Source organism: Pseudopipra pipra, chromosome 1 (genome assembly GCF_036250125.1).
Source record: "Pseudopipra pipra isolate bDixPip1 chromosome 1, bDixPip1.hap1, whole genome shotgun sequence".
In the NCBI taxonomy this organism is placed as follows: Eukaryota; Metazoa; Chordata; class Aves; order Passeriformes; family Pipridae; genus Pseudopipra; species Pseudopipra pipra.
The window spans coordinates 127,382,885-127,408,531 of NC_087549.1; the positions used below are offsets into that span (position 1 = coordinate 127,382,885).

Here is a 25,647-nt window from a genome sequence, read left to right on the forward strand (position 1 = left end):
ATATGCAGAACACCCAACCAAGGAATGGCCCTCAGGAAATGTAGTAAGCAATATAAGGGTCTAGTTTTTTTGAGGTTTTATTTGGGCTTTCTTTTTCCATAAGAGGACTAGTCCACTTTCTCTGTTAACAAGGAAAACTCAAGACTTTTTATTTTGTCCTATGCTTTCTCCTCGTCACACAACTATCTTTGACAACCCTGACCATCGATCTCATGGCAGTTCAGACATTCTTGCACAACAGACAGCAGTGTGTTAACTGGGAAAACAAGTTGTATTCTGAGTGGTCTATTTTTGTTTCTGAAATATTTTATATTCTGGAAAAGCTACAAATCCTATTAAAATAATTCGACTGGCTTTCACTGTCTGTACTAATCTGACTAGCCAGCAAGTGACTTTGTGGTAGCTGTTATCTGTCTTCCAAAATGTACTAGTAACACCAATTAACTCAACAGGAAATACAAATATTTCTACCATGCAAGTAATCATTGCAAGGCAACCACACTCTTTGTTGACCAGAGTGAATAATGACTCCCAATACCTGTGCGAGTTTCTGTTCTTCAGCACTGAAAAACAGAATAGGAGAAATGTGTTTTTCACCCTATTAGCTTCTGTTCAGCATCTGTTAGAGAATGGTATAATAAGAAACACCTAAGGAGAGACCAATATTTTCTTGAATCAATGTTCTTTATTCATAGGAATGGGTCCTGATTAATAGATTTGTTAGCAAAATGAGATAAAAACAATTTAAATTGGGGGAAAAAAAGAGCCTAATGAGGGCTGAAGCCTATATGAAAGAAGAATGTGAGACTAATACCAAACCGAAAACCAGTTCCCCAACAGCTGCTCTGACCTTGCTAAAGTTTTGTGTGCATGGAAAAGGACAATGGAAAGAGAATGGCTCATTCTCTGAAGTTGACTCCCCAAGGTAAAATAATCAGATCAAAGCAGGACAGTCATGGCAGCATATAAAAGGAATTATTCAGCTGAAATATTATGAGAATATCAACTGTTCTGCTCCAATTTACAAACTAAAGAGCTTTATTCTTATTTCTTTGTGCTCATAAGAGTGTTGCAGAGTTGATTGTACAAGAATCTACACAGCAGTACTGGAATAATGAAATATGCAGTGACACCAAGTCAATAGGGCACCTGATACCTTCAGAGTACAGTCCCTCCAGAAAATAAATGTTTTTCATAAATATTAAAGCATATACAGAATGCTCCTTTCCTGTGCTTCTCAGCCACAGATACTCATCTCAGCAAATGTTAAACAGAGAACTTGCACCTGAAGGAAGCAGAGGGGAACCAGGAGCATTCAGAGGGGCATAGAAGAATGAAGCTTAAAAATGGTATGAGACAAAATTAGACTGTACATAAACTCCACTTGGTACCATGCTCCACATTAAAAGCTGGTTACACATTCGTGGTGGGAAATATTTTGATGCATATATTCTCACCAATTGGTGCTGTGCATCTTTTGTCTGCACCAGAGGTCTCTGCTGTCTACCCTCACTGTGTCCAGCAGTTCTAGGATGTAGAGGGGGCAGGGAATGAGCAAAAAAGACCCTCAGGGTAAGACCTTGGGGCCTTAAAAATCAAGGTCAAGGAAGATAAATTTGCCCTATGCAACTAGATAGAAGATTTATTTCAAGGTGTATACAGGTCACTGAAAGCCAAAGACAGGTCTAGAGGTTTACTTGTTGTCATTGCTTTTTAAAGGAACACAAATTAACTGTATTTAGAGTTAATCATGCAAGCTCTGTACACTGTCCTGAAAAGTGCAGCAGCTGTTGTCATCCAGTACAAATAGAGTCAATGTAGAGATGCACCAAGGTGTAAAAGTTGCAAATGGAGTGAGAGTCTTGAGCCTAGTGTATAGGTAAGCACTTAGTCTCAGGTGCTCTTGGCAGGAGAAAAAGATGTAACACTTAGGCTTAACACCAGAGTATTTACTCTTGTCTTTTGTCTACTCGTGGTGGTGAAGTGGCAAAACCAAACTGGTTATAATGCTTTCATCCATGCAGGCTTACCCTCTCTCTCTTCCAAAAGTTGTTATTTGTGTGCTAGAGAGCACACAAATATACACACAAATATACTTTCCAAATATATACCACAGATATCAGGGAAACCAAGCCCCTTGTAAGGGTTCATCCCTTATCATCATTGAGCCCATTGTAGTATTTCATTCAGATGTCCCTTGCTATAACTGCTATAAAACACAGCAAATTCTGAAGAACACAAAAATTAGACCATCATCTGAAATCACTACTGTAATACAGAGTAGAAAGTTTGCTTTAAAGAGTATCTGTTTATGCAATTCACTTTTTCTCAAAGCTTTGTAGTTAGGTAAAGGCTCTTTTCGTCGCCTAAGTACATCCCAGTGAAACATCACAGTCTGCAGCTCGTCCTCTGTAACTCACCGCTGTAACAAAAATGCTAACATGAATGACACAGTAAGCATGCAATCACTCACCACTGACACAAAGCCACCTCTGTCAGGCCAAGCTGGCTTACAAGGTATAAACTGGACCACCTTCTCATGCCACAGTATGAAATAGTAAGAAAAATTAAGGAAATATTTCAAGATTCAAACCCTTTTTTGATCACTTGCATAGCAAAATGCATCATTGTATACAGACAAGAGACAGCTCTTTTTACTCACTGATGCTCTCCTTGGCTGATGTACACATTTATGAAGGATACAAGGCTTTATATCTCCTATACTGTAAACTTCCTATTCTGCCTGGAAGTGTGGAGTCATTAATCTTAACAATTCAACCAACCCACCTGAGGTTACATCTGGTCATGACTTCTAGGTAAATCTCGGAAGGTCAATTCCCAACTTTGGTAGTGCAATTTATTTGCATATATATGATGAAAAATCAGTTCAAAAATTGAATGCAAAATAATAAATCATATAACCAGATACAACCATCCACCACAAATATAAACACACCAAGAAAAATCAGTGCAATACATTTTAAACAGAAATTATCCAAAAAGCACAGGACCCAACCACTTAAACTAAACTCAGTTCTCACTACCAAAACTTATACTCTTATTTTGAGGGCCAGTCAGTAGAGATTGAGAGGATTGCAACTATTTATTCTGGTCTCAGAATTAAGGCCCAGGTTTAGAAACCTTAAGATCTGGGGTCTGGTTTTGTCCAGCCTTAGACAATCATTCTGGGAGGTTCACACCTTGACTACATTGCAATTATCTTTGCAATTTTATGGGAAAAATGTAGGGGTTTCAGATTGCTATTGATTTTACAGGAGTCTTTTGAAGGCCAAATCAATTCAACTGAGCAGGATGCTAAGCGCAAAAGTTGTTAAGTATCCTATCAGCTCTCTTTATCCATGCCTCAGTTTCTTGATGCTTTGGGGAAAAATATCATGATATTTTGGGGGGGGAAAAAAAGATTTTTCGCTGTATACAGGAACTGAAGGAAGTTAAAATTACTGATAGTCAGAAAACATTTTCTTGAATGCTGCTAACTAAAACCAGATTACTGAATGTATGGAGAAGGACTGACAGAGAAAAGAAGAGAGTAACACCACACTGGTCCTTTAGCATTAACAACTTTCTCAGTCATAAGACAAGAAAGAGACAAATGCCATCTTTATTTACCACCCCAGGGCACCAACAACCACAGAATTCTCCCAAACCCTGTCTCCAGTAATCAGCAGTTTTTCACACAGCTTCCATCTAGATGAAGATTAGGTTCTTTATACAGTCACAGAATATCTCCCAGGCTTTTCAGGCTGGAAGGAACCTCATAAGATAATGTGGTCCAACCTTTCATGGGAATTGGAGTTTCAATCAGTTTATCTAGCATTCTGTCCAAATGCACCTGGAAAACCTCCAGTGAGAGAACTCTACTATGTCCCTGGGGAGCATACAACTGGTTTTACTGTGAAAAATTTCTTATGAAAATATCTTATGTCAGGATGACATCTCCCAATGCAATTTGTACTAGTTTCCCCTTGTCCTTTCCATGTGGCTTTTTTTAAAAAAATGTTCTGTATCTTCTAATGCCCATGATGACATTTAGGACCATACACTCTAAAGGTCTGAAAAGTTCAATATTTATGTTTTTGCTGAGATGAAAGCTGAACTTTGAACAAAACACGGCCCCAAACCTTCCCAAATCATCAACAACAGGAATTCAAACCATTACAATCCATATTCCATTAATCACAAACTACCTACAGGAAGAGGAATTCCAGAAATGTCATGCAAAATTTCCAATTTATGGCACTGATTGTTCTACAGTACCGTCATATATATCTACAACATAATTTCTTTCTAAAGTAGTAAAAAGACCTTTAGAGAGGTAGCATTGAAGCACATGTGAATTCTGTTTTACTTTCTTTGCCAACCTTTCTCCATAATGTGGCATCATACTGAAAGGCAAGAGGGCAAACAGAAGTATTTAAACCTTTCTTCTAGCTCTTGTTAGATTAAATAAGCATCATTACATGGAACAGTCTTCATGTTACTTTAAATATCCGGTACATCTCCTATAACGCTTTTGTGTAAAATCCTTCCCTGCATATATAGAACTTAGTCATACCACATTACAGCTGGTTATAGACTCTCCTGTGAGCAAACTGCATTTTAAATTGCACAATCCATTTTTATTTTCTTTTTCGTTTGTCACCTTATCACTGGAAGGAAGATTTCCTGGAACTTATTTCATTTCATGTCTGACAATATCAAGCCTGCATTCAATACATTAGTATTAAAATTGAAGATAAGCGATTACAGTTATAAGAAGTCAGTGAACAAGTACAAGAGACAAAAAGCCTAAAGGTTTCACTGTATCTTCAGCTATAAGCTTGTAAGGGACTTCTTGATGAGAATAAGGAAGAGCAAAATAAAAAACTAACAAGGAAATAACTCAATTTTTTGTGTGCAGATATTTTTGATATGATATCATTAATATTGGGTAAATAAACTTGAAATTAATATATCCTCTTGGTAATCTGACTTCTCACAATAAAGCTCTTTTTGTCCTACTATGGCAGGCACTTTGAGATGAGACACCTATGGATTTTATTTCTGAGGAATTCTCCTCTTTAATTCTGATTTACTAAATTCCAATTAATATATACAAACATGCCAATAATAAAACATTAAAAGTGGTCAGTGCAAAAACAGTATAGTCTTTATGTCATGTATGTTTATTTGAAAAAAAGTGGAAGAAGAACTTGTCAAAGAGCTTGTAAAAGAGGAAAAAGTACTTGTAAAACCAGTATAAAGCACAAAGGCTGAATATCCTTTTCAGGGCTAAGGCACTCTTCACAACACTAAGGGATAATCTGTAAATATTTAACATTGTTGCAAGCAAAGGAATTAGCAGAATAGCACTCTTTGATCAATACTTGCAGCATTGTGCATCATTTCCAATGGTCATGAAGAGTAAAATTCTATTTATTGACTAAAATATGCTACACAACATTGAAGTTTAATATAAGGGGTCATGAAATACTCACTAGAGCAGGAGTAAACCAGTAATCTGATTTTAGCCTAATCAATAATTTCTTGCATTGCAGTAGCACTTGAGGGTTCCCACTCTCATTCTTTTCTGGGACCTTTCCAAACCATAGACAAATTCAGTTCCTGAAATCAATAGGTTAAAATATTACATATAGTAAGACGAAATAAATAAACAGAAAAAATGAAAACATGAGCAGTGAGAAGGTAAAAAGCCCCAAAACATTTGTGTTCAGAGATTAATAAGGTGTTCAAATCGTTGTTCTGAATAGGAACCATTTTGCTTTTATTTTTCTAGCTTATAAAACTAATAAGAAAGTGTTCTTGTAGCTTTTATCCCAGTTTCATTTTATACCATGCCATGGAAGCCCAAAAGGGAATGGGAACAGAGCAGCCAGACAGAAGTTAGCACTTGCTGTAACAACCCAGGAACCATCCAAGCAGACCAATGCCCTGTCTGCCACAGGAAACTGTCAAGCACTACTTGGGAAAAATCAGCCTGCTCACTCAACTACTCTCTTTTAAATTTTGCATTCTTCTAGAAGCTGAAATGCCTTGAAACAAACAATATTATTGTCAACTTTCATGAAAAACCCTGCCATACATTTAGCTACAAGGGAAAAGCACAAACAAGGAATTTCACATCAAATTGATTTCTAGTGCTAAGACTTTTCCAAGGTAAATTGCTGCAGTCAGCCTGCTTCTCAAACTCAGCTCCCACTCTCTACCCCTTCTGTTGTTACATATAAAATTTGTTATATACTATGAAGTCCAGCAACTTGGACCTGCACAGGGGCAATATGGACTCTGGATTCAGAGTCCATATGAATCTCCTTTTTCTAAATGTTGAACATGGCTAAAATCATCCCATGACAGAATGCACTTGAAAACTGTTCTCACCGACAATGAAAGAGACAGGGCAGGGAACTTTCACTGCAGGCAACCCCAGCTCCCTTCAGACCAACAATATTCCAGGGCAGAGGTCATTTCCCAGAGTTCATAACCTATGTTCAGCAGTGCTGCACACCACTGAATTCAAGCCTATACTCTTTTCTGGAACTAGGTAATCTGAATAAAATTAAATTATTTTTGTTTAGAAGAGATCTTTCCCAATTTTTATTTCACAGCTGCAGTTTTTGTTACTGAGTTTCAAGGAACCAAGGGTCTGGACACACCTGACCTAAATGTTTTAGAGGTCTCAGTTATGAAATTCAATTTCCTCCCTGGTGGTGGATGCTAGATCATATCCTAGCAAAAAGGAGTTTTGCATGTAACCTCTGAATAAACTTTTATGAAAAGTTTATTTCAACCCCTATTTCTAACAAGAAAAAGGTTCAGTCAAGTAACACCATGTATTTCATTTTTAATTTCATATATCCTACACCTTACATGAGGTTTTTAAGTGGTACATATCAAAACCAAAATATGAACATCTAAGGAAACCAGGTAGATGAAACTATATACAATTTTAACTTAAATGTCATTTATTCCCCAAGAATTAATCAGTAAGATAATTCCTTAAATTATAATTTTTTATTTTCAAATATAGACCTCCTTTTTCTCTCAAAGCATTCTGAATTTTCTTTGATTACTAAATTTTTCATATTATTAATGAATGATAACACTTCATGATTGTTTTTAACAATCTGATCCCCCATTGTTACTAACTTTAATTAGGGATCACACATAATCCTAATTATTGATGACAGATTTTAGAAATTAAATTTCAATGGAGCCACTGAAATAAGAATTCTGATGGATTTCAAGTGCAGTGAGATCTTCCTAATGCAGACAGATCTCAGATCTGAAATGTCATGCACAATTACCTCAGAGACCTTGACTCCAAATCTCCAAATAACTCCAGCATTATGCAAGTTCTCATGTTCCCCTGGCAACTTTCAGGGCTTGTATTCAAGGGAGTACAAAAATTATCCTTCTAGTACTCGAAGGTAAAAGTAGTGGATAAGATGAGAACCATAACTTAAACAGAAATAGGGGAAAAAAAAAAGCCCCCAATATCTATTCTTACAAATTAAGAAGCAAAATGCAAACTATTAGGAAACAAATAGAAACAGAATGCCTCACAATGTAGACTAACTAAAGATCTCCAGACTATTTTTTATTCGGTACACTGTTTGGGATCTCTCTAATCAGAATAAAACATTCCTCTTCCTGACAATGGAACATAAAGAGACCAGTTTTGGGAATCAGGTTTCTATTGTGATTCCACAGGATATTACAATTGCTCTATCATGTTTATGATGTCATTGCAGCATATTGCTACATCACTCTTCTAAATCAAAATCCCATGTAACATCAAAAATCTTCAAATAAGTAAATAAGGTATTAAAATATTAAGCCTTCCTGCCTTCTCAGGCATGTTGAAGAAATCAGAGTTTGTAGGTCAGGACAGGCAGCCATCAAGTGTCCTCGATACTACAGGACTCACAAGCTCTGACCTCCTCCTCAGGGCTGACCTCCTCCTGCCTATAGAACCATGGAGATCTGGAGCAAGCAGGATCCAGGCAAGAAGAGGCAAGTGGCTGCTCTCCTTTGGATGCCATGTCAGAGGCACTTGCCAAGCTTGAGAGGTAAAGGCAGTAGCTTAAGAAAAGGGACATCTGTAGCTTAAGAAAAGGGACTTTGATGAGTCATTTGCAGTTTCCATGTAAATGATGATGGTGTGGAGCCCGTAGAGCCAAACAATGGGGCTGAATATGTGGATATGGACCCACCGTCATCACCTACTGGAATGTGTTTTCTTTCTCACTGTACACTGGCCTGAGGGCTGGTCATTCTTGTGATTTATATATTAATCTCAATATGCAACACAGGTAATCACTAACACTGGTCTGAGCCAGGGTGTGGAATATCAGTGGCCACCACAAGGCCTCCCTGCCTAAGAGGAGGTAGGCACAGGTAAGGTGCTCTTCAATATAGGGGGTAACTACAGGAGCTGTAAAGAAAGCTGAACTGAGCTCAACACAGAGCACCACAGGTTGGCCTTTGTTTCAGGAAAAATGGCACTAGTGGTTGAGTGGATCACTTGGTTATGTAAACGGTCTTTGCACTAAAATTTGAGTTTATTGTGTAAAGGTGTGATCATCCTACTTTACTCAAATTTGAGAATAGTCACATGTCTATTCTGTGTTCTACAAGCAGTCCTAATGTCAGGCACTAGATGAAATATATGGCCCTGGTATAGCCAGGGCACTTTCAGATCCAGGTTTGGTTGAGTCAGCTCTTGCGATATGAGGAAAACTCCTGGAAACATTATATACTTTAGAGCACTGAAAGTAAATTAACTTTGTCTAACTGTATCCTTTTTCTTGCCTAGCTGTCCCAATTTATCCTGGCTGACCTTCACCACTTAGGGGGCCACTCGTCATACAACTCATTGACTTAAGATAGACAAAATGTCCTATACTCTCTCTTATAAACAGCCCAACATTTCCTGTTCTAAGTTTACATGATATTTGTAGGTATGTGAAAATCATACTGACTTCATGTCTTTTAGAAGATTCAGAGGATTTTAGGACATGAATTTGGCATGCATGTAGAAATTCAGGCTATTCTTAGGATTAGTTGACTGAGAGTCAGATTTGCAGTCTTTTCCTTTTTTTTTTTTTTATGTAAAGGACTTTATGAAACTTTGCTATTCTCAGTTACTATTCATCTTCTAATATGTAATTATATTTGCAATTGCACACAACTAAGTTTTTTTGCATTTTTGATCTTTTTTTTTCTTTGGTTGTGTTAAGTACTGTAGCCTCAGTGGTCTTTTGCACACATTTACCAGTGGTTACCATTTATCTTTAAGTAAGGCGATGTGTGATTAAATCAGAGCTTGACTCCTATTGCCCTGAAGTGAAACAGGGATAAGTGCCTCCTATATATATATATATATTGCATATAGACATAACTGTTTGTACTCTTAATTCCATGTGTATATATCCAATGGTTACACAAAGACAGACAACATCCAGGATTGAATTCTTAATGGATTATGATAGATATTAAATAAAAGACTTACCCTTATAAAATTCTGTCAAACTGGCATAAGAATTCTGCACGAGTTTCCAGAACATAGAAAACACATTAAAAGTAGAGGCAGAGGTAGAGGCAAGAAGAGATCACTGATTTCTGCTCAGTAAAGCATGAACTCTGGGTCTTTCACATGCATAAAGTGCTGTCATAGTCCTAAGGAAAACACAAAAGATAGACAGAAAAGTTAAAAATAGTATCTCTGTGGTATCATTTTCCAGGGAGACAGAAATTGTGTTCATTAGAAAAGGTTAAAATTTTGTTTGTCAAGATGGATATTCATAACAGTAACCCATTAACTGTACTTAAATAAGAGAAATACTTTTTAAGATTTCTCCTATCCAAAGAACTCTTTGACCCAAATCATTCTGCATGAAGGGAAAATAGTGTTTTTAAGATGATTTAATTCCTTCCAATTTCCTGATCAAAAATTCAGGAATCAAAAAGTAGTTTACTAGAATATAAAGATTATGATGACAGATGAGAATGCATGTAAACACAGGCATATCACCACTGATTTGATCTGGTATAAATTTTTTCATATGAAAAAAGATAGAACATACTCATCAATAAAAATAGGCTTACACACTGTGTAGAGGTGATTTTACTCCACTCCACTCAAATTTCTGCATCAGCATGGCATTTTTGCTTGTTATTGACTTATCCCATTTTTGATAGTTGTTTAATTCTGACCAGATGGTTTCAGGGTAAGACAATTTGCATAGGTTGCAAATTAAAGTTCTGTCAGTTTCTAATTTTTAAGTTGCTTTATATTTTTTATATTAATTTCTTAATATTTCCTTTATGGAAAGCATAAAATCAGCACAACATTAATGTAAATAATTACATTATTTCCACATCTGAAAAATATTCCATCTGCTGATTTTTGCTTCTGGTACAGAATTATCATCAGCAAGAGGTCACAAATGCCATTTGATTATTGAATCGGATTTAGGTAAATCTTCCAGACTGTAGGACAGCTGGCACATGCACTTAGCCTGAACACCTGTCATGGGCAAAAGAGTCTTAACTAGAGATTTTTTGCTTAATTTAATTCATTGCCAGCTACACCAACTTCTGATTACTTATTCAGGCACTGGAAAATAATCATAGAATTATAGAATACTGTGAGTTGGAAGACCTACTAAGGTCACCTAGCCCAACCCAGCAGTAATCAGGGTCATCTTCAATTACATCAGGTTGCTCAGAGCCCTGTCCCATCAGACCTTGAATGTTTACAGGAATGGAACATCTACCATCTTTCTGGGTAACCCATTCCAGTGTTTCACCACCTTCATCCCAAAAATTCCTCCCTTCTATCTAGGCTAAATCTACCCTCTGTAGTTTAAAACATTAACTCTTGTCCTATTTCAGCAGCCTCTGATAAAAAGTTTGTTCCTATCTTTCTTATAGGCCCCCAGTAAGTACCTGCAATAAGGTCATCCCAGAGCTTTCTGTTCTCCACACTGAACAACCCCAACTCTCAGCCTTTCTTCATGGAAGAGGTATTCCAAACCTCTGATAGTTATTGTGGCCCTCCCTTAGGCCCACTCCAACAAGTCCATGAATTTTGGGAACCCATGAATCTGTTGGGGACCCCAGAGCTGGAACATTACTCCAGGTAGGGTCTCACAAAAGCAGAGTAGAGGGAGAGAATCACCTCCCTTGACCTCTTGGCCACACTCTTTTGATGCAGCCTAGGGTACAGTTGGTATTCTGGGAGTTTCTGGGCTGACATACTTGTAGAAGCCCTTGTTATTATTCTTTGAATCTCCCTTATGAAGTTCAGCTCCACCCATGCCTTGGCCTTCCTGGCCCCATCCCTACATAACCAAGCAGTGTCTCCATAGTCTTCCCAGGACACTTGTCCCTGATTTCACTGCCTGGGCATTTCTTTTTTGCCTTATAGTTTGACCAGCAGACCTTGAAAACAGGTCTTGAATGAGCCATGCCAGTCTCTTGCCCTCCTTTCCTGATTTCTTACTCCTAAGGATGGAGAGCTCTTGAACTCTGTAGAAAGCATCCTTAAAGATCTGGCAGCTCTATTCTGATCCCTTGTCCCTGAAGGCAGTTTCCCAGGGAGTCCTATTGACTAATTCCTTGAACAGCTGGAAGTTTTTTTTCTGTCTGCCTGGGGGAGGAAATGATCAAAAACTTACTCAGTCTAATTGAGCCTGGAAAAAAGTTTGAATATCGATTTGTGGCCCCTTGACCTTTTTGAAATGACATAATTGGCCCTCAGGAAGAAAAAGCTGCACACTGCTGATGTAAATAAAGATTAATTAGGTCCTGACAGAATAGGTTCAATGTTCTCCTAGTTCTACAAATTATTTTGCTTGGCAAGGAGTATGCAGATTAATCTCAGAGTTATTAAGATACTTTATAAAATATATATTGGATTGAGACAAGCAAGGTAGAAATATTAAAAAAAAATTAAATTGTAACCTTTTTTTGTAACCACTTTTACTAAGAAAAGAGAATTTTAAAGACGTTCTTAAAAGGTAATTCTAGATTTATTATATAAATCAAAACAAAAAAAAATCAAGCTGTAGTATTATTGAATATAATTTACCATTAGCAACAAGTAATTTACCATTAGCAACAAGAGGTATACCTGATCAATTATTTAATTGGGTCTGTACTATATTAGATAATGCCCAAACTTTATGCAGTAGTGGTTAGAAGAATTTATTCTGTAATAGTAAAAGTTACACATATCATCTTCCTTACGAACAAAAAGGTTCTGATCTGTTATTTATACTTGATAGTTTCTGATCAAGTGTCAGTTAGTAGATTCTCTACCTCAGGAGCCAGGCCTCTGTGACACCACAATGTTATATCTCCTCAGTAGACAGTCACAAGTGATATGTACTTAAAATAACTTCCTTCAAGTGATTGTAATACCACTCATTCATTCAAGTTCAAAAATCTCATTGAATGAAAATCTAAGTCATAAACTTGGCATATAACAATATTTCTCCAGAGGCTCTGCTTCAAACCAGTAGCTCTTCAATACATCAAATGATAGTCATGTCATATTTTCTTTTCCCCATTCAGTCATTGAGATATGACTCTGAGAAAAGGAAGTGTCATAAAGACTTATTTGTTTTAAGCTTTGTCATCTTAAGACTAATTTCTCATCCTCCAGATAAACCATCTTGCTACAGATAAAACATAAATAGCTTTATTCTTTGGGAAAAAAAATCTCACTTTACCTTACAGCAATCATTCACAGCAATAACATAAGAGTTGCTGCACATTTTTCTTTAGTAGAGAACCATTTAAAAGTAAATTTGGACCTCAGAACTCAGACTACAAGATTTCAAAATGAATCACCTGAACACCTGATCAGGATTTATAGATGGCAGGAAGAGGTGATCAAAATGGCAGCACCAAATTTTGACCAGTTGGATACTGTAGTGCCATAAATAGTTAAAAAAATTTGTCCTGAGGAGGCAACAAAGGTATTTGATGTGATCATTAAAGCTTAGAGGACAATTATTCTCCTTATTAGCACAGCTACACAGCTTTTACATGTCTCTGAAGTATATGAATATTACCATAGCTTTCCTAGGTAACAATACTGAAAATATAGTCACAGTTTAGGGTACAAGCAGCAATAATTGAAAAAATCCAAAGCATTACTACAGACTTTATTTACATTATTAGGCTCAAGATATGTTTTCACTTCCTTTTTACATTTTCAGCTGTTGCTACTGTAACACAAGTAGTAACTCAGCTATGTCTTAGTAAAACCCTTAATGTTTGTCCTCCTGTAAAGCTGACTGGCCTTGCTCATGGCAAAACATTGTACTGTCACCCAGCAGCTAAACAAGCCTTTGAAGTTTTCAGAGACTGTTTCTTATCATAATAGTTTCCAGGATTACACTCACATGACAGGTGAGAGCAGTACTGTCGATAAGACCTCTCAATCAGTTTCCAGACAAAGAGAAATCTAAGAAAGCTCCACCTGAGGGGATACAAACACCAGGTCAATGCAGTGCAGCAAGAAATCTGTCTGCTGACAGTCTCACAGACTTCTGCTTTCCCCTAGGACATCACATACTCAGCTGCTCTCAGATCTAAGAAAATGTACAATTCTTATCCACTTCTTCCATTGGAAAAAGAAATAGAGTCATGAAGATTTCTAGTCATTATTTAGAGGTTAACAGGCTGTGGTCCAAATCTCTCTTATATACATAAATATATATATATATGCATCTCAGCAAGAAGTGTACCTGTTTTGGATAGCAAAAATGAGTTTATTTACATAAAGCTTAGGAAATTATTTATTATTAAACAAATTTTGCTATGACAGTACAGTGCTAAATAACAAATCCATAATTGTGATACAAATGGTTTATAAGTAGTCAGAAGGTGAGCTTTGGATATTTCACTGCTTTACAAGCAATTTCCTCTGGATACACCATAATATTGGGAAGAGATTAGTCTGAATTACCTGGAAGGTGACTCATTTCAGATTCAGGATGTGGTAGAGGGGAAGCAGAGGCATGGCCTTGCTGACCTGTCACAAACAGGGAAATGCTACATACAAGGCAAAGGAATGAAGGGGTAGCTCTGCTCTGTTTCTGAAATAGAGGCTGCAAGCTCAAACAGAGTAAAGTTGGAATGTAATCAAAGTCTGGGTAATCCCAGCAACTGAAAATGTGTGAAGGAATTCGGAGCTGAAAGTAGCTGCACATAGAGCCAAAAGAGCTTTGTTATCTGCTATTAGTGTATGTTCACGATGGAGGACTGGGGTAGAATTCACTGCAATTTAATATCAGATGGAAATTAAATTTTAAGAATCATAGAGATCTATTCAATGTAAAGCGCAATCCAAAGTATTTTGGGATATTTATACCATAAGAAGTTTTTAAAAATATTTCTCCTTTCCTAGTTACCAGGAGTAATATTAGTTGCATATGAATATCAAATGTAAATTCCATGTCAAGTATTTTTTTTCTTAAAACAGAATCCCAAATTCAATCTCTCCTATAAATGGTTCTGTTAAAGACAGTTGTTTCAAATACCAGCATACCAAACCACATCTGTTCTGCAGAGAAGACAGAAAAGGAGTATGAGAAGAGAATTTATAAGTTCCAAATATAGATTAGATATCCCCTCTTCATTCTTCCATTCTGTGCCATTCTTCTACATATGTCTCTTCTTTTTAATTCAATCCTCTGTATCCTCCCCTTAAGTATTTTTGTATGAATTGAAAATAAAAGATCTTAGGATTACATTTGTCTATTCAAATTCAGACAATTTAAACTACTTAGTTCACATTCTATGAGCCGGATTTTACTGCAATTTTAGACTGCTTAAATGCTACAGAAGGGGTGCAATAGGACTATAGGGAGCAACTGAAAATTATTTGTCAGAGGTACAAATAGTGTCAGATTTTACGGCTATATCACCTGTGTCTCTCCACTACTAGTCCATCTGTCAAGTGTGTTGGAGAAGAATGGTGTGTATTAGAGCAAGAAAGAAGTCTTCCCTGGTCTGGTTTTTCTAGGGATATCACATGAGTGTTGCAATGTAGAGCAGCACAGAAATTGATCTAGGTCAGTGAATCCACCACACTGGAAAATTGAATATTTGTAAAGTGATCTATAAGAGGATCCTGGGGAAGTCCCTTGTTTCTTTGACTTAATGTAATATCGGTGCAGGAACTAAACCAGAAACTTCTCAGAAGGACTGTTAAATCTTGTCTGTAGGGATAATATAGGGTAGAAGAACTTTTCTAATAAAGGAGGGAGTAAAGCTAAAAAGGAATGAAAGCTTGCCTGTGGGAAAGTGAGACTAAGAAAACCCAGTGATTTTTATTTCCTTTTTTAATTATCCTATATGTTGCTGTAATGAGAAAGAGTCAGGACATTACAGATACATGGCACTGAGAGGAACTAAAAATGCTTCATCTGGACTTCTTTTCAGTAAACCTTTGGCTTTCACATCGTTGCCTTACATCTGTGATTTTCCAAATCATTATCCTATTGCCAAGCTATTGTACACATTTCAGGATGCCAGCCAAATTCTAATAATGGCATCATTAAGAGAGAGATATTGCAATGGTAAGTGCTGTATTACTTTGCTCATTTTGGCAATCAGTGATGTCAGTAATATCCTGTTCCTTAGGAGGCCTAATTAAATTCTTTCATTGAAATAATCAACATTCGTGTTTCCAACCACTTTGCAACTACAGTAATTCTTTGTCTGCCAGCTGTGAGAATTTCCTATCCTATCCTCTCACATCAGCAAACCAAAGGGAAAAAGTTCATTTCACATTTATATAATGTATTCGTGGTTGAGGTAGGTAACAGACATATTTTGCTTGTAATAGTAATGCCTAAGCCACAAGCTAAGACAGCTTGGAATAGAATCAATTAAAACAAATAATTTATCAAACACAGTCTTAACAAAGTGTTTTCAGAAACCACTATCCTTTAATTAGCAGATCAAACAGTTAATCTACTCAGTGATGCAGGAAGAATACGATCAGTCTTTATTTGGATCTAAAGCAACTGAAACTAACAAACAGTATACTTTAATTGTATGAAAAGTCATTTGCAGAAGGTTTGTGTATGAGTAGGACTCTGGATCATGAATTCTAAAATATGAAACTAGCCATAAACCATGCCAGCAAAAGAGATTAAAAACAAAGAGACTATCTGCAAAATAAACTTCAGAGGAATGTTCTGCTGTGCACTTTTGACCTTCTTCTTAGCAGTGTTACACTGGCTCAAATGTAGAGCTAATAATTATTTCTTTCATAATGCAGAGCCTGATGTCTGAGCTTTAGACTGGATCCACTGCCAAGGAGAGCCATCAGCTTGCAATAAAAACCCAGAGAAATATTCTGGCTAAGCAGAAAGCAAGCTGCCAAAAAATACTATGTAAGAAATGTGAAACAGGAACATGAGCACCCTTATCTGCCTGGGACCCACAGCTTAGAATTCTCTTCTGAAATAAAAAGATCTACTCAAAAATCCCTCTAAAGAAATACTTATGCTTTTCTTTGTACACAGCTTTTATACGGGAGATGATAGACAGAAGCCTCCTTCTTGAAAGCCCCACATATGAAAGGTTAAAAAACCCACCTCCTCCACTTCACAGGAGGGTAAATGAAGGCACCTTACATCCCATCCACTGATACTTTGGTACTGTGCAGAAAAGAATTCAGAATTCTACATGCAGAAAAAGCCCAAAATCACACAAAATTTTAAATTGTAGATAACCTCTGGAGGTTGTCTCTCTTTCTTTAAGTCCAGTTTTGTTGTATTGTTTCTTGTACTTTCATTATGGATCTCTGAAGAGAGTCTAATTTTATCTTATCTAAACTCTTCATTAGATACTGGAAGACTGCAAGTAGATCTTCCCTTTACCAAGCTAAACAAATGCATTTCCCTCAGTCTATCTTTAGCACAATTGGCCCAGTTATTAACCACTTAGATATAACTCTTGAAATTGTTTGGCATGGACTTTGATTACTGCACTGGTTGGTCTAGCCAGATCTCTACCCACCTAATACAGACCAGTCCATATCTCTCAATTTGTCTAAGAGGATACCATGGGAAACTATAACAAAAGTCTTCATAAAAACATGTTAAATTATATCTACTGCACTCTCCATACCTGCTGAGTTAGTAATTCTATCACAAAAGGAACTGAGAAACTGGTCAGGTACAATCTGCCTTTGGTAAATCTTTGTTAACTGTTCCTCCTCCTTGTCCTTCCCTCACCATGGAAAAGACTTGTAGAAGGATTTGTTTCATTAAGTTTCCAAGATACAGAATTGATGTTGAACAGGCTGCAGATCTCCAAATCCCTCTTCTTGCCTTTTAGACAGATAGAACATTTTCTCTTCTCATCCAGTGGGGATTTCCCACAATTGTCACAAGCTTCCAAAGGTAGTAGGAAGTGTGGCCTTGCAATGTTGGCTAGTTCTCTCAGCACACATGCTGACCTGGTGTCAGACCTGTGTAAGTCCAGCTTACCTAAATAGTCAATAATTTGACCCTCCTCTACCATGTGAGGCATCTATCTCCCTGAACATGAGACCTTGCCACTAAAGACTGAAGCAAAGAATGTGCTGACTACCTCAGATTTTTCCACGTTTTTCATCATAAACTCTTCAACCTAATGACAGAGTTCAAACTCACATTTTCTTCCATCTCACTGTTGCTGTCAATGTACCTGTAGAAGACTTTCTTGTTACCAGTCCCAGCCTCTTAATGACATGCCGGAATGCCTCAATGATGCTTACATATATCTCCTGTATTTAGTTCTCACTTTGACTCCCACATAAAGGATCATGACTCCATAGCTTAGCTAACATCCTGATGAATAAGGTGTTCCTTAGATGAGAGATCCAGCTGTGAACCTCTTCAGAACTCTGGGGCCCTTTGGTGCATGTCTGAACTCAGAATATGTGAGCTTTTCTGACCACTTTGAGTATGGAAAGACACATTTTATTTTAGTTCAGAAACAAATGGTTGGTGAGCTCCCTAAGGAGGGTGATGAAGTTTGTTGCTATGTGTGCTTTGAAGTAGATGAACTGAGTGTCTCAGAGGTCTCAGGTAGTAGAACACATAGTAGGTGTATCTCAAAAAAAGTATAATAAAAAATAATAGGAAGGAATATTTCACTTCAAGAAGAAATAAATCATATCCTAGAGAGATTATATAAATTGGATAAGTAAGACTTAAGCTAAGAACTAGAAGTGGTCTGAGCCAAATGTGATCTTCAGGTTTTAGGTCTAGGTGACAGATGGCTGACATTGTCCATAATAACTAGAGAAGGGAGGAAAAGACTTTGGAATACTGATGAGCTTTCTCTAAGCTGATGTCTGGACATTCACAAATTGGAGACAGAAATATATGTTAGGATTTTACCCTGAACAGGCGATACATGAGTTCAAAGAGAGAAAATGCATTTCCATTTGTGCACAGTACTGAAAGATACCAGCCTTACTATCAATGCTGTTGTATATCTCTGACACTGCATCTCTGTTCATAACAGCCTGTTCAACCTCTGCTCAGAACTGATGGGTGAACTGTGGTGATAGGCAGGTGCCCATGCAGAGAGGTTTGTGTTAGGAGATTGAGTGCCCTTTGGTGGAGCCATGAGTGACAGCAGCATTTGTTCTGTGCTTCAAGCCCAAACATGAGCAAAGGACTCGGCTTACGGAGATGGGAGTGACCAAGGATCAGAAAGGGAAAGGTAAGCCACAAATGTGGTTGTCCCCAAACTCTCTTGCTACCTGAAAGGCCTTATAGTACCACTAGGTTTTCAAGTAGTATCAGTGTGCTTTTTTGATAACAGCTGGACAAAAGAGTCAAGTGACATTTTTTGTGACTGGCACAGATAGAGTAATGGATTCAGAAAAAAGACAAAGTTGTAGAAGAGCCAGACACAGAGTCTCACTGGAACAAATAAGCTCAGAAGTAAAAGACTGAAAATTTGACTAAAAGAACTCATTAAAGATGAATTTGGAACTCTATCAATCAAAGTTACTATTAAAGAAAGACAAGACTTTGTTAACTGAGAAGCAGAAATAGAAAGGGCATTCAAAGCATAATTCGGGATTACATATTTGAAAAGCAATTTAGGAAAAGCTGACACAGGTATAAAAAAAGTCTCTCTATAGTCAAGATATGCTGTTTTACTTAATGTTCAGAGGTATAAGCAACATTTTTTATCTTTCCACACATCAAGTACAAGCACAGTTTTAGTGTGACAAGAAAGGGGAGCAGACAGTAAAAGATTCAGTGCTAAACCAAAGTTAGAGTTCTTGTTATTTTCAGTAGTGATCTGAGAATAAAAATAAATACCAATGAAAATATTCACTAGATGTTATCAAAGCAGAAGGCAAGAGGATATCAAACCATCAAAAATTATTTAGTTCAAGTACAAAGTCCCTATCAACAGAAAGTTAGTTAATTAGTACCAAGCACAAACATTTCTTTGGATCACATTCAAACTAGAGGCAAAAAAACATTGCTCAAATTGAGCAAGTCAGCTGTGAAGTCATGTAAAGATTTTTTAGGAACAGTAAGAACAAAGGAGAATTAGTACTTAATGGAATTTTTCCCCTTAATTTCACAGCATAATTAACTAATAGGGAATCTGAAGAATAGTCATATATTTTGCTAGTTACTGTAGTAGAAAACAAAGATCAGACATTACTGGCTTCCCTTCTATTGTATTGTGCCTACATATATCTTTTTTGTTTGCTTTCTATCTGACTGCTGAGTCTATGCATCCTTTCAACATGCACATTTTTTATTAGAAACAAAACAAGGTACAAAGTGAAAACATAATTTGTGTTTAACAGTGCACTGGAAAAAAAAAAAACAGATCTCCTTAACATGCACAAAAATCACATGAGAAACAGCTACGTTTCTTATGTGTTGGTTTACATGGTGTTCCCAGCCGTAATTGCAGAGTACTCATCTCTCACCAGAGATGCTGAAATTTGGTAATGACTTATAATAAAATTCTCTCACAGTATAAGTGTTGGTAGTGTTCACTGTCACAGAGACAGAGCGATAATGACAGCTACTGTTTCTTTGGGCAACAAAATAACTTTTTAGGTTTGGTGACTGCTTGTAATTTGCTACACTAGTTATATGCACCTTTTAGCTGAATTTCATTCAACTGAAGTGACTGACTTTTGAAAACTATGCATTGCATCCTTCGAAAGTTTTAAGCAAATAAAAACATAGGACATTTACACAGACCAGCTAGGAACTATTTGTGATGTCCTCGAATGAAACCAAATTTTTCTGTGTTCATTCTAACAGCATTAAATTTGAGCAATACAGTTCCTGTCTGTTTTTTGGCCTGAAAGTCATAACCGGCTCTCTATCTAACACCAATTTACTTTTCAGATGAATACAAAACCGGAGAGTCACAGATCATCCTTAGATTTGCCAAAAAAAAAATTCATAGTTTATACAATGCAATATTGTATTATTTTGTATGATTTCCACGTAGCTAGGGAATCCAATCTAAAACTGAAACTTCAACAAAGTTCATTCTCACTTTGAAGAGCTTGAGTCTGAGTCCCATTTAGAAAAGTATCATAACCTAACCATCGACTCATAAATTATTTTGGATTCACAGGGGAAGGAGAAATTCTCAGTTCAAGCCAGGAGCAGTCAAAATTTTTCCATGAATCCACCATAAAGGATAATTTCTTTTTAAGTTTTTACTTTTCCCTTTGATTCCCAAAGAGGTAATGATTTCCTTCGTGGTTTGTTTGTTTTGTTTTGTTTCATTGTGGGGTTTTTTGCTGTTGTTTTTTTTTGTTTGGTTTGGTTTTGGGGGGTTTTTTTGTAGGATTATTTATCAATTGAAAGGCATTTTATAAAGAGCTATTTGGAGAATGTCATATTTGTAATTGGAGCAGTCTGTATTGGATTTGCTGACAACATGTTAAATTGATGTGCTAAAGCTGGCAAACTTGGAATCATATTGCTGCCATGCAGAACAAGTAATAAAAATTTTAAATTTGATTAATTTGATTTTCACATCTGAAAGTATCTGAAATTGCTACTCCATAGACTCCACTAGTGAAAAATTTCATGAAACAAGTAAAACCATTCAAAATTTTGCATATTTTTGGAAAGGCTGTGTAGCATTCAGCTAGTCTTAGCAGGTCTAAATCCTGCAGATTGTGTGCTTTAAAGCAGGCTAGACAATCAAAAGATGGAAACACCTTCAACAATTTCTTCAAATTCAGAAAGAGCATCCTGTATCAGGAACCATTTTTTTCCCTGACTATTCCCTACTACCTGTGAAATTATCTGTGTATAAACCCTTGACTAGAACACAGTTTAGTAATGCAGCCTTAAAGGAAATCTTAATGCCTATATGTCATATTTTCATAAGCTGATAGTGAAATTTCTACTAATTGTGCTTGGAGGCATTGAGTTCAACACATTAGCTCTCTGTGACAGATTGCATGATGGTGCATACTACATCTGAAGTTAAAGGTTTCCTCTCTAGTCAAACCTGTTCTAGTTTAATTAAAGGTGTGATTTCAACTCCACAAGACAAGAGATGTGATAAGTATGTCTTCTATAATTCAATTCACAGTTCATTGACATTTTTTAAGTAATTTTCATCTCAGGTTAAATCAACATGTCAAGATTGCACTGAGTGTAGCCTCATGGACAGACTAACTCAAATCCCTTTTAACCAATATGAAACAACACTGGTAAAACTTCAGTGTGATACACACTAACAGGGCTGGTAGCCGGAGCAAAAAAAAAAGGCATTATCTGGTTCTTAAATTACATAGCCAACTGTGAAAATCTGTGTGCCTAAAAAGGAAGTTGTGGAGAAGGTAGCATAAAAAAACAGAACAGCATTGCCTATATAGCATAAATTTTCCAGCTTGTACCATCTGAACCTTATTTTCACAATTCCTTGAACATGCTTTCACTGTTCTATTTTTCATTCCACAGGCTGTGTCAAGTATTAAACAGTTTAATCCACCTACTCTTTGCTATTGCACAGTTTTCATAGCTGAAGTGCTTAATTAGGCTTTGATTTGCAGTTTCTAATTAGTAGTAGAAGCAGCATCTAAGTAACAAGCTGTAGTACAGAGCTACCAGATTTAAGGAGACAAGAGGCATTATAATTTAAATTACTCATACATATTGTTGGGTCCTAAAAATGTAACCACCTAGGAAAAAGACATGAACATATTCTAGGCAAATCACCAAAAAAATCAATATAATACAACCAAAGTCTTAAAAACGAAGCTTAAAAATTCTTGTTTAAAATTGCAGACTTGGGAGTCATATTGAAAATCTGTAGTACGAAAAACTAAGAAAACAAGCATAATGTCTTCAGTTGTGTTGTTCTATATCATAAAAGATATATCAGATGCAAAAGGAGTGATGGGATGAGAGAATAAATTATCACAATATATATTGTGAGTTTCTGGTATCAACTAAATATAAGATCTTGAGACTTTTTGAGTGTGTGCACATGGTCAGCATAAAAATTTCTTCAATTGCCATAACAGAGGACCAAAGAGTCCTGGATCTGGCCTGAGATCAGATCCAATGCTGAGGAACAGGGATAGGGATAATTTTGCCTTGTTCTAGTTTTCAGTTGCTGGAGAGGGATCAAATTTTGATTTACCAAGTTTTTTATTCCTTGTAACATATTTTTCTTAGTACTACTTATTCCAAAAGTCTTGTTCAGTTCCTCCTTGAACTGCAAAATCCATTGACTCAAGGAGCCAACACTGCCAATGCAACAGACACTCCAAATTACTAAACTGTTTGACTATTGAGTTCACTCTTATTTGAAGCTTTTCTAAAGTAAGTATAGCTATGTTTTAAACTGTCTTCGGGTTAAAGTGTTTCTCCCTCTACCACTTTTTGCACCTCTACGTGAAGTCTCCATAGTCATTCAATATCTTTTCTGAGGCTGAGTAAGAACTACAGTATCATTGTTGAGATGAGATTGTAGATTTATTGGTATAGCAGCACTATAATGTATTCCTTACTACTCCCCATCTTATTCTTTATCACCAGAAAATCTTGTTTTGGTTTTGTACAACTGCTGCTAATTAAACAAACTCTTCATCCGGCTATACTCCAAAACAGACTGGTGCATTTCCAGAGTTATTACAGGTAATTTGGAACCCCATATGGGTACTCAAAAGTTTATGCAGCAGCTCTGGAGACATTTAAAGATATCTTTTCTCCCCTCTAGAACTACAGGAAATAAATACTGCTTTCGGATCTCCTACAGGCCATAAATACCAAGCCAAAAATGTCATCCAGAAAACAATGCAAGGCATAAAGAAAATATAAGAGACAGATTTACTGGAATGGAAATGTTTTGACCTATCCACTGGGAGAAAAAAGTATATGAACTTTTCCTTTCATGGAATTTAGTTCATCCAGAGATTAAACCGTATTGGGAAAAAAACCGAACATCAGTTGTATTTTAAGGCAGCTGGAACTTGGTACACCACAGGCATCAAAGTCTCATCTCAGTCTGTCTTAGCTATGGAGTCAGATTGCACAGTAGTGTTATCTCTAATATTTTGACATGATGCACGGCTCTATGAGCCAAGGACTTTCTGGAGTTTTGAGTCTCTAGGTCAGAAGTGATGTAGAAAAACTTGAAGAGATCAAAAAGCTGCTAAAATTTCCAGTGTTCGAGACTTTATGGAGCTGGGAGAGAAGGAGGCTGAGGGCAATCTGACCAAAGTGCATGTGGGAAGTAGATGAGTGCTTCCAAAAACTCAAAAGCAAACTGTTCTTGTTGTTGCCAGACAGCGTAACAAGGAACACTGGTTGCAAACCGTAAGTTGGGAAGTTCAGATTGGACACAAGGGAAGATTTTCACTGGGAGGATGAAAATCTGAGAAATGGTTCCTGGACACCTTATGAAATATCTGTACCTGGAGGCTCGGAAGACTCTGCTAGACAAAGCTGATCTAGTGAAAGATGTCCCTGCAAATAGCAGGGGGGTTGGGCTATGTATCTTTAAGTGTCCCTTGGGACCGAATCTGTTTTGTGGTTCCAGATATGTTTTTTCTTCATTCAGGCTAAGTCCTAAATTTACTCTTTCCTGTCCTTACTCATTTATAAACAGCTCTTTCTTACAGAGTCCAAATTAAAGACGATAATCTTTGTAATGCAACAAATGGGATTGAAATCCCTTCCCACTGTCCTCTACAGTACTGCACAGTTCTTACAGTCATAACCCATACAAGTTAACATTACCCTAACTGGTTTAGACACCAGCAATGGCATGAATGTAGCAAGAGAAGAGCTCAGACACACTTTGCAGCTAGAGCTCGTCTCTGGGCAAGCGTAACTATATTCTTACCAGTATCTAACACAACTAGGTTAAAGGAGTCAGGGCTTGCCTACAGTAAGTTGGAAATAATTTCTTTCAGTAAGTTTGAAATAGATGCACTCACTGTTCAATGAGGTAAAACAACAGCAAAAAATAGTTCCCCCTTCAGACATGAATACAGCTGCCTGGGGAGCACCATTCTCATAATATTCTCTGGCTAGAATTAACCACATTGGGATTTTGACAAAAGTGACTCAATTATAGTCACCAAAGTTTTCCGTTCCTCACCTCCCTTCATGCACTTGACATCAAATTATGTTGATGTCTTTTATAACCAAACTGATCTCTGAAATATTTGCAAACAGGAAGATTGGTTCATTTGCCCCCAGAGGTCATCGTAGTCATCAGAGGAAAAAGTATACCATATGAATGTCACAGTGCTCTCATGCAGTTTTCTGTGTGAATGCAGTCCAGAGGCTAGTGTCAACCTGTGCTGCACTGAGAAATGCTTGGGAAAAAAACATGAGTTTTCTCACTATTGTGAACCCATTTCTGGCATTTTTTTAACTTTATCTACTCTTAGTAGTTCCAGTGAGTAGATTTGGGACTATCCCCCTATTAGAAAAATGAGTGGTGTCCTGCCATAGTAGTATACCTGAAAGAAGTAATACTAACATGCAGACCCATCAGAGACAGACTATGCTAGTGATGAGCTGCAACTATAGACTTTGTGGTTACTCAGCAACTGAATTACTGAGAATTCTCTGCCCAGAATAATGACCCAATTCCGTATAATATAATTATATGAGTGTTCAGCCTTCTCTTTGCTATCTCAGGCAAGATGCTACAAAAAGAGAAATAAATAAAAGATTATGTAACCAGGTAACCACATAATTCTGTATTGCTGTTGCTAACAGGCCATATGCTTCATGCAGAATTACGAGGCTTCAGGACTGAGGATTGTCAGGCTTGCTGTGTCTGAACTTTTCTTGACCTGCTTACAGCTTTGTCTTACTTAGTTCAGCTGTGACAGCAAATTCTTGTATTGACCACGAGTGTATGGATAAATTGTTTTGCTTTTGTTTATCTTTGGGTAGTGCAACTTTTTAACCTTTTATAAAGAAAGCAAAAACAAGCAGTTATCCTATGGAAAATGGAGTATTTACAACTCTGACATGATACTGTAGTCTGGAGAAAAACAGGCCTAGTACAACAACAGTTCTTGAGCAGTGAAGACGGAATGCAGTGAAGATCCCTTGACTGTAAACA

The 25,647-nt window shown here is 36.9% G+C and overlaps 1 long non-coding RNA gene across 2 annotated transcripts in view; it reads right to left on the reverse strand.

Moving 5' to 3' along the window:
• Positions 1 to 25,647, reverse strand: part of LOC135424734 (uncharacterized) — a 301,350-nt gene that overhangs the window by 104,989 nt on the left and 170,714 nt on the right. Inside the window, exons 4-5 of one of the 2 annotated variants that reach the window (XR_010435331.1) lie at positions 9,533 to 9,699; positions 5,499 to 5,625 (exon numbers count right to left, since the gene is read on the reverse strand). This is a non-coding gene — a long non-coding RNA (uncharacterized LOC135424734). The remainder of the gene's footprint in view (positions 1 to 5,498; positions 5,626 to 9,532; positions 9,700 to 25,647) is intronic. The other variant, XR_010435332.1, reaches the window with a different exon arrangement.